This window comes from Aegilops tauschii, chromosome 7 (genome assembly GCF_002575655.3).
Source record: "Aegilops tauschii subsp. strangulata cultivar AL8/78 chromosome 7, Aet v6.0, whole genome shotgun sequence".
Taxonomy (NCBI): Eukaryota; Viridiplantae; Streptophyta; class Magnoliopsida; order Poales; family Poaceae; genus Aegilops; species Aegilops tauschii.
Window position 1 is genome coordinate 545,275,483 of NC_053041.3, and position 12,730 is coordinate 545,288,212.

Genomic DNA, 12,730 nt, shown 5'->3' on the forward strand with positions numbered 1-12,730 from the left:
CTTCAGGACGAGGACTGGATTGGCCAGCCACTCGGGGTGAAACACTTCCATTATGAAGCCGGCCGCCAAAAGCTTGGTGACCTCTTCACCAATGGTTCTTCTCTTCTCTTCGGAAAATCGTCGTAGGGGTTGACGGACAGGCTTGGCGTCCTTGCGGACGTGAATTTTGTGCTCGGCGTACTTCCTCGGGATACGCGGCATGTCCTTGGGGGTCCATGCGAAGATATCCCGATTCTCACGGAGGAAGTCGACGAGCTCGCCTTCCTATTTGCTGTCGAGGCGGGCGCCTATGACAACGTACTTGCTGCAGCTGGGGTCTTCTAGGTTGAGCTTCACTTTCTTGGTCTCCTTGGAGGGCTTGAAGGCGGCCTCGTCGGCCGGGTCCGGGGTCGGGATCGACGCGGCGGAGGCCTCGCCTGCCAAGGCGACGATCCGGTCGAGCTGGCGCCGCTCCTCGACAATGACCAGCGACTCGGCCAACTTGGCGCCGTCTCGAGCGCACTCCAGGGACTTGCGGTAATCGCTGGTGAGGGTGATGAGGCCCTTGGGACCCGGCATCTTCATCTTCAGGTACGCGTAGTGGGGAACCGCCATGAACTTGGCGAGCGCGGGCCGGCCCAGCAACGCATGATACGCGTTGGACGGGTCCACCACCTCGAACCAGATCAGTTCGCGCCGGAAGTGGCTGCTGTCACCGAATAGGACATCTAGCCGGACCCGACCAATGGGGGAGAAGGAGAGGCCGGGCACGATGCCGCGGAAGATCATTGGGGTTGGCTCCAGGTCCTCGGCCTTGAGGCCGAGCTTGGTCATCGTGTCGCGGTAGAGGATGTTGATGCTGCTGCCGCCGTCGATGAGGACTCGGGAGAACTTGCATGTGCGCCGCGCGATGATGGTGGGGTTGAGGACGAGGGCGTAACCACCCGGGCTCGGCATGACTGCCGGGTGATCCTCCCGGGTCCAGGTGATCGGGCGATCCGACCAATGCATGAACTCCGGCTTGGCCGGGACGATGGTGTTCACCTCCTGCCGAAGGAGGCGCTCACTGCGCTTGTCGTCGCCGAGGCTGGTGAAGACGACGTAGGCCGCGTTTTGGTCCGGGTAGGCGTCGTCGCGCATCGCGCCGCGAGCTGGAGGCGGCGGTGGAGGCGGAGGCGGCTGTCCCGCGCCTGGAGCCGGAGCCGGAGAGGACGGGACGTCGCCCCTCATGATGCGCTTGGTGATGGCGCACTGCCGAAGCGTGTGCGTGGAGGGTCTTGCGCCACTGTGGTGCTTCCAGGGGCGTCGAGCATCTGCTCGAAGCTCATGGCGGGTTGCCATGCCGTCTTGCCGGTTTGTCGGCGCTTCGCCGCCGGGTCCGCCGCGGGCTCGGTGGCCGCGACGAGCCGGTTGTCGTGACGCGGCGCCGGTTGGTCGGCCTTGCGCTTGTTGTTCTGGTGATGCTGCTGCCGGGTGCTTTCGCCGGCCGGCTTCGGAGGGGGAACCGGCTTCGCCTTGCCGGCTTCATCCAGCGCCAGCTGGGTCTTCATGGCGGAGTCGGCGTTGGCGTACTTGTCCGCCATCACCATGAGCGCGGCCATGGTGGCCGGCTCGGAGCATAAGAGCTTGTGCTTGAGGAGGGTGCCGTCTCGGCACCCGCTGACGAAGTACTGGATCACCTGGACTTCATGGACACCCTCGCAGCTGTTCCGGAGCTTGGTCCAGCGTGCGAGGTACTCGCGACCGGTCTCCGTAGGCCCTTGCACACACATGGCGAGCTGGCTAGGGCGGCCGGGTCGCTTGTAGGTCCCCATGAAGTTGCGGACGAAGGCTTCCTCGAAGTCCACCCACGTGTTGATGCTGCCCATCGGCAGGCTGTTCAACCACGTGCGGGCCGGCCCTTGGAGCATGAGTGGTGCGTAGCGCACGGCGAGACGACGATTGGCACCGGTGATGCCAATGGCCGTGGTGTAGTCGGTGAGCCAGTCTTCTGGCTTCACCGTCCCGTTGTACTTGGGGGTGTCGCAGGGGAGCATGAATCCTTTGGGGAAGGGCTCCTCCCGGATGCGCCGAGGGCCCGGCCGATCGCTCCTCCCCAGGCACGCACATCGGCGACCCGGCTTGGCTCGACCGCGGCGGGCGTGAATCCGTAGGCGGCATCGCGCTCCAGCTCAGCGGCGTCCAGGCGACGCTGAGTGGCGGCGAGCGTCTCGGACAGGTCCAGCATCTGCTGGCGCCTTTCCTCGAGCTGGGTTCGGGCCTCAGTGGCGTTGGTGGCGTCGACGTCGGTGCCGATGGGGATGCGGAGGCTCTGCATCGCGACGCACAACGGATTGGACGGCTCGATCCGATCCGTTGCGGCCTTGGCTTCGGCAGCCTTCCTCGTCTTGCTCGACGAGGAGGAGGCGCCGTCGCCGGTGACGAAGACCTCCACATGGACGTCCATTGCCCCGGCGGAAACGCCGCCACCGAGGGAGAGGGTAGAGGGGAGAGTCGGAGTAGCTGAGCACCTCGCTGGGGTACTCGTCGGCCACGAACGCATCGGAGATGCGCAGCGCGGCGAAGGAGGCGACAAGCGCGCCGACGACGTCGTCCGCCAGCGCGATGGACTCGTCGGTGTAGGAGAAGGGCCTCGTCTGAAGCATGCTCCCGGCCAGCTCCTCGAGCTGTCCCACGGTGGGCGGCAACTGTCGTGGTGGGCGCACGGCAGATGCCAAGGGATGGCTAAAGAGAGGAGGAGGCTCGAGGGCGCTGGTGGACTCCAGAGGCGAGGTTGGCATGAGCGGGCGCGGGACGCCGTACATACCCAGGTTCGGGGCTCTCCGGAGAGATGATACCCCTAGTCCTGCCGAGTGTAGTTGGATGATTGATAGTACAATGTTGCTCCTGGAGCTGTATGGAGGAGGAACGAAGCTGGCCAAGGCTTGGACTGCTCCTTCTCTCCGGTGTTGCTGTTTTGTGGCTAGTCCTATTGCTTACTTGCTTTTCTCTCGTATGTGTTTTCTGCTTGCCCTCTCGCTCGCCCCCCGAATGATCGTGGGCTCTCGGGGGTTTTATAGTCCAACCCCCCGGGGGTACAATGATAATGTTACAAGTCGGTGGGTCCGTATTGTCGGTGTCCGGGGACCCGGGCAGGGTCCCGCTGAGGGCTTGTGGTTCGCCGGGTTCCCCTAGGTGCGGGCCCCGCAAGCCTAGGGGGACTGTGCGCCGTCTTGTCGATCGTCAGGGCGTGGCCGAGTCGAGTCGCGTATAGTGCTCTCCGTCAGGTTGCCGCTTGCTGTCGTCAGCGGTGAGGGGGGGGCACTGTAGCCACGCCAGCCCTGGTCAGCGGGTAGGTGAGGGGCACTGTTGCCACGTTCCTGCTGACCAGAGGCATGGACGGGGCACTGTTGCCTCGGTCATCGTTGATTGAAGTCTCGTCCCCATCATACGGCCTGTATGGGACAGGAGTTGACCCGCGGCTGGATTGCGTAGCACGCCATGGGTGGCGCTGGCTTGTTGAGGAGGCTTTGGCCGTGCCGGGTTCGGCTGTCTTGCGCTAGTCGTTGGGGCCGAGTCGACGTGTCTTGCCGGGTCGGCTAGTCTGGCCGGCTTGCGGGGCTTGGCCGGGTCGAGCGACCCGGCCAAGCGCGTGCCGGTATTGAGGGGCGTGCCAACCCCGTTGTTTTTTGAAGAGGATCCGGGTTCCGTTGCCTGCCCGGGGTCCATCCCGCTGACAGATTATGAATATGAATTTGCTTTGGTGTTATTTTAATACGAACTCTAGGATAGATCGAACGGAAAGAATAGCTTTGTGTTATTTTAGTACGAACTCTTGAATAGATCAAACGGAAAGAATAGCTTTGAGGTGGTTTCGTACCCTACAAACAATTTATTCTTATGTTCTTCGATAGATAGGAACTTTGGAGTGATTCTTCATTGCACGTTGAGGGATAGTTATATGATCCAATTATATTAGCGTTGTTGAGAGATTGCACTAGCAAAAGTACGGACCCTAGTCCTCATTTTCAAGCATTGCAATACCGTTTGTGCTCACTTTTATCAGTTACTACCTTGCTGTTTTTATTTATTCAGATTATAAAAATATATTTCTACCATCCATATTACACTTTTATCACCATCTCTTCGTCGAACTAGTGCACCTATACAATTTGCCATTGTATTGGGTGTGTTGGGGACACAAGAGATTTCTTGTATTTGGTTGCAGGGTTGTTTGAGAGAGACCATCTTCATCCTACGCCTCCCACGGATTGATAAACCTTAGGTCATCCACTTGAGGGAAAATTGCTACTGTCCTACAAAACTCTGCGCTTGGAGGCCCAACACGAGTCTATAAGAATAAAGTTGCGTAGTAGACATCAGGAAGTAAGCAATTTGAACATCAACGCCCACAACTTCTTTGTGTTCTATTCATGCATATACATCTATGTATAGACCTAGCTCATGATGCCACTGATGAGGAACGAAGCATGAAAATCAAAAAATCCCTACCCAAGATCTAATCTAGGAGATGCATATCAACAAGAGGGGAGTGTGTCTACATACCCTTGTAGACCGAAAGCGGAAGTGTATATAACGCGGTTGATGTAGTCATACTCTTCGTGATCCAATCACAATCCAATTCGATATAGCGCCGAACGAACGGCACCTCCGCGTTCAGCACCGTGCGGCTCGATGAAGTCTCCTCCTTCTTGATCCAGTAAGCAACAGAGGAGAAGTAGATGGGATCTCAACCAACACGACAGCATGGTGGAGATGGTGGTGGTGCAATCCCGGCAGGGCTTCGCCAAACGCTGCCGGAACCAATCTGAGGAGAAAACGGAGTTTTGGGAGAGGTAGGGCTGCCGCCGAGCATGGGATTTGGTGTGTTCAGGCCCTCCCTCTCCCCCACTACTTATAGGAGGCAAGGGGAAGGGTTGGGGAGCAGCCTTGGCCCCTCCTCCAAGGTAGGGGGCGACGGCCTAGGGAGGAATCCTCCCTTCCCAAGGCACCTAGGGGGTGCCTTCTCCCCTTAGGACTCTTCCCCTTTTCCTTGTTCTAGGTGCACACCCCCTATAGCTCATGTGGGCCCCCGGGGTAGGTGGACCCCCGGACCCCCTTCGGCACTCCCGGTACAATACCGATAATGCCCGAAACTTTTCCGGCGACCAAAACAGGACTTCCTATATATAAATATTTACCTCCGAACCATTCTGGAGCTCCTCGTGATGTCCAGGATCTCATCAGGACTCCGAACAACATTCGGTTACCAATGCACATATCCCAATACTACTCTAGCGTCATCGAATGTTAAGCGTGTGGACCCTACGGGTTCGAGAATCATGTAGACATGACCGAGACACCTCTCTAGTCAATAACCAATAGCAGGACCTGGATGCCCGTGATGGTTCCTACATATTCCACGAAGATCTTTATCGGTTGAACCACGATGTCAAGGATTCAGTCAATCCCGTATGCAATTCCCTTTGTCCGGCAATATGTTACTTGCCCGAGATTTGATCGTCGGTATCTCCATACCTAGTTCAATCTCGTCACCGGCAAGTCTATTTACTCGTTCCGTAATACAAGATCACGTGACTAACTCATTAAGAACATTGCTTGCAAGCTCTTTACGATGTTGTATTACCGAGAGGGCCCAGAGATATCTCTCGTCACACGGAGCGACAAATCCCAGTCTCGATCCGTGCCAACCCAACAAAAACCTTCAGAGATACCTATTGAGCACCTTTATGATCACCCAGTTACGAAGTGATGTTTGGATAGACACGAAGTATTCCTCCGGTGTCAGGCAGTTGCACGATCTCATGGTCTAAGGAACAGACACTTGACATGATGAAAGTTGTAGCAAATAACTAAACGATCTGATGCTAAGCTTAAGGTTGGGTCTTGTTCATCTCATCATTCTCCTAATGATGTGACCCCGTTATCAAATGACAACTCATGTCTATGGTTAGAAAACCTTAACCATCTTTGATTAACGAGCTAGTCTAGTAGAGGCATACTAGGGACACAGTGTAGTTTATATATTCACACGTGTATTTAAGTTTCCGTCAATACAATACTAGCATGAACAATAAACATTTATTATGAACGGGAAATATGATAATAATAATTTTATTATTGCCTGAGGCATATTTTCAACATCTGGGTCAAAAAAATCATGACCGGACGGACAGCCTAAACGTTTGAGCCCGATTTGGGGCGGCCGGCTGTAGATGCTCTTGTCTCCGGTTTTTACAGAAAATGCTGCGGATCCTTCCTGGCCCTGCCTTTGTTATTAAAAAAGCACCGCATGAGTCCTCCATGGATTTCACCAGTTTTGGCATGGAGCATTGATTTGCTATGCAAATGGACAGGCACATTGGGAACCCAGTGGGATGATTTGGATACAACAGACGAACAGTGGCAGTATGCATACAACAAACAAACAAACAGTAGCGTCTACGTAGTCCTTCTCTACATGGTTTATAAATTTCATGCTTATTTCTTCAAAAAAACCATGCTTGCTTGCTCGATTAATTCACAGCCCCATGGACGGGTGGTGATGATAACTGATCCTGCCACGACTGATCCGTAGTAGTATTATGACGTTGTAAAAAGCCGTCTCTGGCTTGGCCCGTCTCCACTGTTTGTTGCTACGCGTTCCTAGCGCTTGGCTGATCAGCGTTACTGCTACGTCGCGAGGGTTGGGCCGGCCTGCATTGTGACTTTGTGTTTGTGATGAGCGAGCACGCCGCAAAGCCTGGGGCGACTGCCTAAAAGCGACGCATATTTACCCCTCCCCCCCTTTTCCAGCTACTTCCCTCTTTTTCCCAAAGGTGGCGGGTGAGACAAGCATCAGAAACAAATGCTACATCTGCTCTGCTAAGTTCCATGCTCATTAGGGAAACTCGGGCACTTGCTACCCCAAAGATGACACGCTGCTGCCCCACGATCCATACATACGGAGTATACCAGTTAATCATTTTTCCTTAGGAGGAGGTTAGTTGCACCTGCACCGGAGCCGTACGTACGTGGACGCACCCAGGCACGTGGCACACTGGAAATAATGGGAAATAATGATACCAACACTGTTTTACACAGTAGTAAACGGCAACGCACTGAATACTTGCGAATTCGCCGGGTCTTGTTGGTCCTTCCACATCCAAACGAGCGGCGCACGGCCGGTGGAAGGGGCAGGGCAGTACCGCGTGGCCTTCAGACGTCGTATCATCCGGTCGCTGTCTGCCCGGCGGTACACGGAGTTGCCATAAATGGCACCGGCCGGGCAAGGCCGCAGCGCGGCAGAGGCCGGCAGGCCCATATTCATTTGATGCGGCGAGTAACATCAGAATGGACCTACTACACGCTGCTTATGGCCTGTACGGCCGGGGAACACCACCGCAGGTCTGGTCTGCACCCGCCCGTGCTTGGACGCTTCATAGCTGCCACTGCTGCCGTACGTGACGTTGGAGGTACAGCATCAACTTCCATGGAGGTTTAGCACTGCACTGCACTGCTGGAGCATTATGTACGTTCGGGCTGAGCTTTAAGCTTGGCGAGAACGTGATCGATCTGTGTTGCATGGCCTTTTGCTGGAGCAATTCCGTCGTGGACGTGACACGAATGGACGTCTGAAACAACCCTGGATCGTGAGAGCTGACACGCGAGAGACTATAGATGAGCATTTCCGTCGCTTGGGCCTTTGTCTTCTACCCTGATTTCATGGGTCTCTCTCCTGTCCAAGGACGAACAAGACATGCGTAGGTCAATGGCGTCGTGGCCTTACGGGGCTACAGTCCTGCTACTGGCTACAAGTGTAGCCCATTCGCCTCATGCGTGCGTGCGCCGACACCTCCCATTGTAGAAGAGCCCTGTAGAGATTGTCGAACTGGTGTAGTTATTGGGCTGTGCCGTAGGGGGGGTCGGGGGGCCTCCCGATGGACGTCTTGTAGTGCCCCTATACTTGACACTTTGACAGCAACATTCAAGTGGCTGCCGTGCTTTCTTCCTCCGCACGGAAACTTCGTCACTCTTACGGGGCCGAGGACGTGACATCGTACGGTTTGACTGGTACTAAGCAGACACACATGGTGCCGTTGAAGCGATGTTTGACGTGCACTAGCACTGGAAATGTACAATGCGGTCCGCATCATGTCATCGCCCACGAACAGCTTCGGAAGACGGGTGATGTGATCTTTCGGCTAAAATATTTGTATGGCTAGTGTTGTAAGACTATGTACAGGACATGTCCACGTGTTCTAGGCTTCTAGCAAGGTCTAAGATCGAGGTCGACTCTGATTGTGCGGAGGTTGTTGCTGCCTTAACCGATGGTTACTCTTCGGTAGCTTCTCCGTGGGACCGGTGGATGTTTGTTTGGATCAGTGGAAGACTGCGGCGGCCTCTGAGAGTGCCGGGCCGTTGTGTGACCCCAGACCCGGCAATGCAGCTTGGTTGGGGCATTCGGTTTTACATGTTAGGCTTTGGTGCGATGCCTGTTTGGTATTCGGCTCGAACAATCGGCATCCCTTCATCAAGTGGATAGGAGTAGCGATAGATGCTGCCAAGATGGTGGCTTCAGACTTACTGATGTATTTTTTTTAAGTCTTTGTGAATAATTAATAAAATGGTTACATACATCGCTCAGATGCAGATATCAGGGGTCAAAAAAAAGCTTCTGCTATTTTCTTATGACTGTTATTTTATGTCATTTGACTTTACTCTTGTGATCTATGATCATTGTAACAAAGGAAAATCAAGTAGCTTATGAACTGGCTAGGATTTTTTTTCCTTGAATCTCTGCATGGACACCGCTCCGGATGCAGTTATTCTTCTTATTATAAAAGCTACTATCCTTATGAATAAATAAAGGAGAAGATGATCGTCAAGAAAACTTAGGTTTATTGATTTCTTTTCAAGCAACCGGTAGAAGCCCTCTCTTTTCATTAAGGAAAAATAAACTGGCTAGTTTATAAGAAAAACTAACTGAAAATCAATACATCTGCGACAAAGCGCACACACCAGCCCCTAGGCTGCGCCCTAATCGAGCTGAGGAGACCGCCACCTAAGTGACAAGAGATGACACCCTCCCACCCAAGACCGATTTCTGAAGTCGGGCACCGCTCCAATGTCCACATTGGCCCCAAGGTCGCGCACCAGCCTAGTCGATGGCTCTCTCGCCCTGGCGACCAAAGCCAACACCCTCGTACAGGAGATCTCCGAAGTCACCGCTCCGACTTCCACACCAGCACCAAGGCCGTGATCCAGCCTAGTCGATGACACTGCCACCTAACCGACTAAAGCCAGCACCACGCGCGGGAGACTAACGATGTCCAGCTTCCACACCGGCCCATAGGTTGCGCACCCGCCTAGCCGTCCACGAAGCTAATAAAGCTGCAAGAGGCATCACCAACTAACAAGAGACCGGACCTCCAAGGTGTTGCCCCAAGGGGAACGCCCGCTTTGACCAAGGCCGAAGCATGGGTTTTCGCCTGAAGTCGAAGAGCATGAGGTAGAGATGACAAGGGTGCTGAAGGGGCTCCAGAACTACGCCTCCGGGAGGGAACAATGTCCTAGGACGTCACCGACGTTAGCACCAACCGAGATCAAGCTAGTTTTCACCTGGAGCTCACCAAACCCATCATCACCATCGCCACTCCGGCAAAACCGCCACCCGCCACCGGCAACAACCAAGAGCACTAGTCAGCTAACCACCGTCAACCACCACCCACACAACGTGCAACAATGATATGTCTCAAACGTATTGATAATTTTTGTACAATTCATGCTATATTGCTATCAATTACATACACTTTGGCCATACTTTTCATTGAATTTTATTGGACTAACATATTGATCAAGTGCCCAATGTCATTTCTTGTTTTTGCTTTTTTCTGTAATTTAAAAAAATCCCAAGTAGAATTTCTAGGAAAAATGGGTCATCGTGTTTTAGAAAATGTTATCCATGTATTTTTAGAAAATCATCGCATCATTTTCAAAGTCCATCGGATTTTTTTTTTAAAACTGCTTGTGTTTTTAGAAAGCATTCATCATGTTCTTTCTTATAAAGTTCACCATGTACTTTGAAAAATATGTGAACATCCTTTTATTTACATGAACTTTCTTGCAATTATGGATCACTTTTAAAAAATGCGTGAACATTTTAGAAGATACTTGTTTTTTTTAAACATGCGGACACCTCTTTTTGAAAAGTACATGAACACTAAAAAAATATTTCATGTATCTCTAAAATATATTCTGGAGTTTTATGCAGAAGAATAGAAGAAAAACAAAGCGAGAAATAAAAGAAATTCCATCGAATTGATTCGGCCCATGTGTGCGGGCGTTGTAGGCTCGCAGTTCATCTGGCTACACACGAAGCAAGAAATTGCAATGTCACTAGTTAAGGGTTACCCCTTTCAAAAGTCACTTCCACCTTCTAAGCAGATGCCGAGTGGCGTACTGCATGTGCTTCACTTGTCGCAAACTGATAGTTTTTCCTTTTCGTAATTATTTTATTTTAAATATTTTATCTCTTGAACCACGTGTTCAAATCCTGAACTATTTTCACCATCGGATTTCTTGCGTCCAGATCTTGGAAACTAGATCCAATGTTAATAGGTCTCGACAAACCTTTTTTCATGAAAAAGTGAGGCCGGAAGGACAGTTATAGTTTTTTCACCTTTTTCTTTTTCTCAAGAAGCACGCGAAAGCATATCAGTCTTCCACGAGAAGCAAATATGTGCTTCTTGTGGAAGCATATTTTTTCCCCCGAAGAAGCACAGCTTGCAGAAGCAAATGTATGACTTCACGAGAAGCAAATCTAAGCAAATATGTGCTTGTTGTGGAAGCATAGTTTTTTTCGAGAAGCACTCCACGAGAACCAAATATGTGCTTATGGTGAAAGCATGGTTTTTTTTCCTTTCCGAGAAGCACACACTACAGGAATCAGCTATTTTGCCGTCTGCCACGGCGGACGGCAAAGGCATGAACGGCGGACGGCAAAGGCCTTTGCCGTCAGCCGCGGACGGCAAAAGGCACCGGCAAAGTAGGCTACGGTAAACAGCTACTTTGCCGTCTGCTTCCTGGCGGCTGACGGCAAAGGCCCTTTGCCGTCAGCCGCGGACGGCAAAAATTGTGCTCTCAGTCCGTTAAGTGGCTAACGGCAGGCCTTTGCCGTCCGCTAGCGGACGGCAAATTTTCTAGTGCCTTTGCCGTCCGCCAGCGGACAGCAAACTTTCTAGTGTCTTTGTCGTCCGCCGTATGATGTCATCTACACGTCACCACATGGCAGGCCTTTGCCGTCCGCCGCTGACGGCAAACTCTTTTACTCTTTGCCGTCTGCCACTGTAGGCAAATTGACCAAATGGGTCAGCTCCCAGGAAGCACAGCTGGATGCCACGTGGCCTCTTTGCCGTCTGCCGCGGACGGCAAAGAGCCCTTTGCCGTCGGTGGCAGACGGCAAAGAGCCTGCATATTGGCTCTTTTTTCTGTTTTTTATTAAATCCAACAATTTTCATCACAAATATATATGACATATATAGATATATTTCACAAGGCCATTACAGAGCAAACATATAAGATATCCAACACATAACTTCATCATACATAGTTCCATGCATAGTTCCATCATACATAGCAAGTTCAACATAGAGGCATCCAACCATATATATTACAATAGTTTCATCCGACGATACATGCATAGTTCAACGATACAAAAGAAACAGAGAAAGGGATAAGGAGCACTCCATCTATGCAAGCTTTCGTCAAGTGAATGAAATCTGCAAAATGAAAAATAAGAAAGTTAGAAATAGGTGACTAGAACAAGAAGAAGACTAGAACAAGAAGAGTATGTCATTTATGGGCTAACTTACGTGAAATGGATCATATATGAGCTAACTAAGTTGAAATGGGTCGTTTATGAGCTAACTAAGGTCAAATGGATCGTTTTTGAGGTAACTAAGGTGAAATGGATCGTTTTTTAGCTCACTTAGGTCAAATGGATCATTTATGAGCTAACTTAGTTGAAATGGATCGTTTTTTAGCTAACTTTGTTGAAATGGATCATTTATGAGCTAATTTAGTTGAAATGGATCTTTTTGATCTAACTTTGTTGAAATGGATCATTTATGAGCTAATTTAGTTGAAATGGATCTTTTTGAGCTAACTTAGGTGAAATGGATCATTGAAGAGCTAATTTAGGTGAAATGGATCGTTTTTTAGCTAACTTGGTGAAATGGATCGTTTATGAGCTAAATTAGTTCAAATGGATCGTTTATGAGATAACCTATGTAAGATGGGTTATTTTGGAGTTAACCTAGGTGAAATGGGCCATTTTAAAGCTAACGTAGGTAAAATGGATCATTTAGGAGCTAATCTAGGTAAAATGGGTCATTTTGAGGAAAAGAAGCTAACTCTAGGTCATTATGGTAAGCATATTGGAGGAAATAAAGCTAAGTCTAGGTCTTTATGCATTTGTTAAGCAAAACACTAGAGAAACTTACCGTGATCAGGGAGGTGTAGGAGCGGGGTGGCTAGTGCCGCTACCTGGAGAAGGATCGTGCGATGCGTTTCTGGAGTTAAGCTGCACCAAAGATCATTTCCAATGTCTCGTTAGCATTATGACACCGAAATGTTAAGACTAGCAAGTAATGTCCATTCAAATTAAACTCACCGTGCTCCCAGGAGCAATCACTGGCATCGGCGGAGCGGGCTGACCGGACTTCTCGCACACAGACTGCACATTTGGTTTTCACAACAGAGTCATACTAGT

The 12,730-nt window shown here is 51.2% G+C and overlaps 1 long non-coding RNA gene across 1 annotated transcript; it reads right to left on the reverse strand.

The window, feature by feature from the left end:
• Nucleotides 1-11,445: 11,445 nt before the first annotated feature.
• On the reverse strand, nucleotides 11,446-12,694 carry LOC141026409 (uncharacterized). Its single transcript, XR_012188489.1, has 3 exons — nucleotides 12,632-12,694; nucleotides 12,462-12,541; nucleotides 11,446-11,738 (listed from the first exon to the last, which is right to left on the reverse strand). It is a non-coding gene; the product is annotated as an uncharacterized lncRNA (long non-coding RNA).
• Between the last annotated feature and the right edge of the window lie 36 nt (nucleotides 12,695-12,730).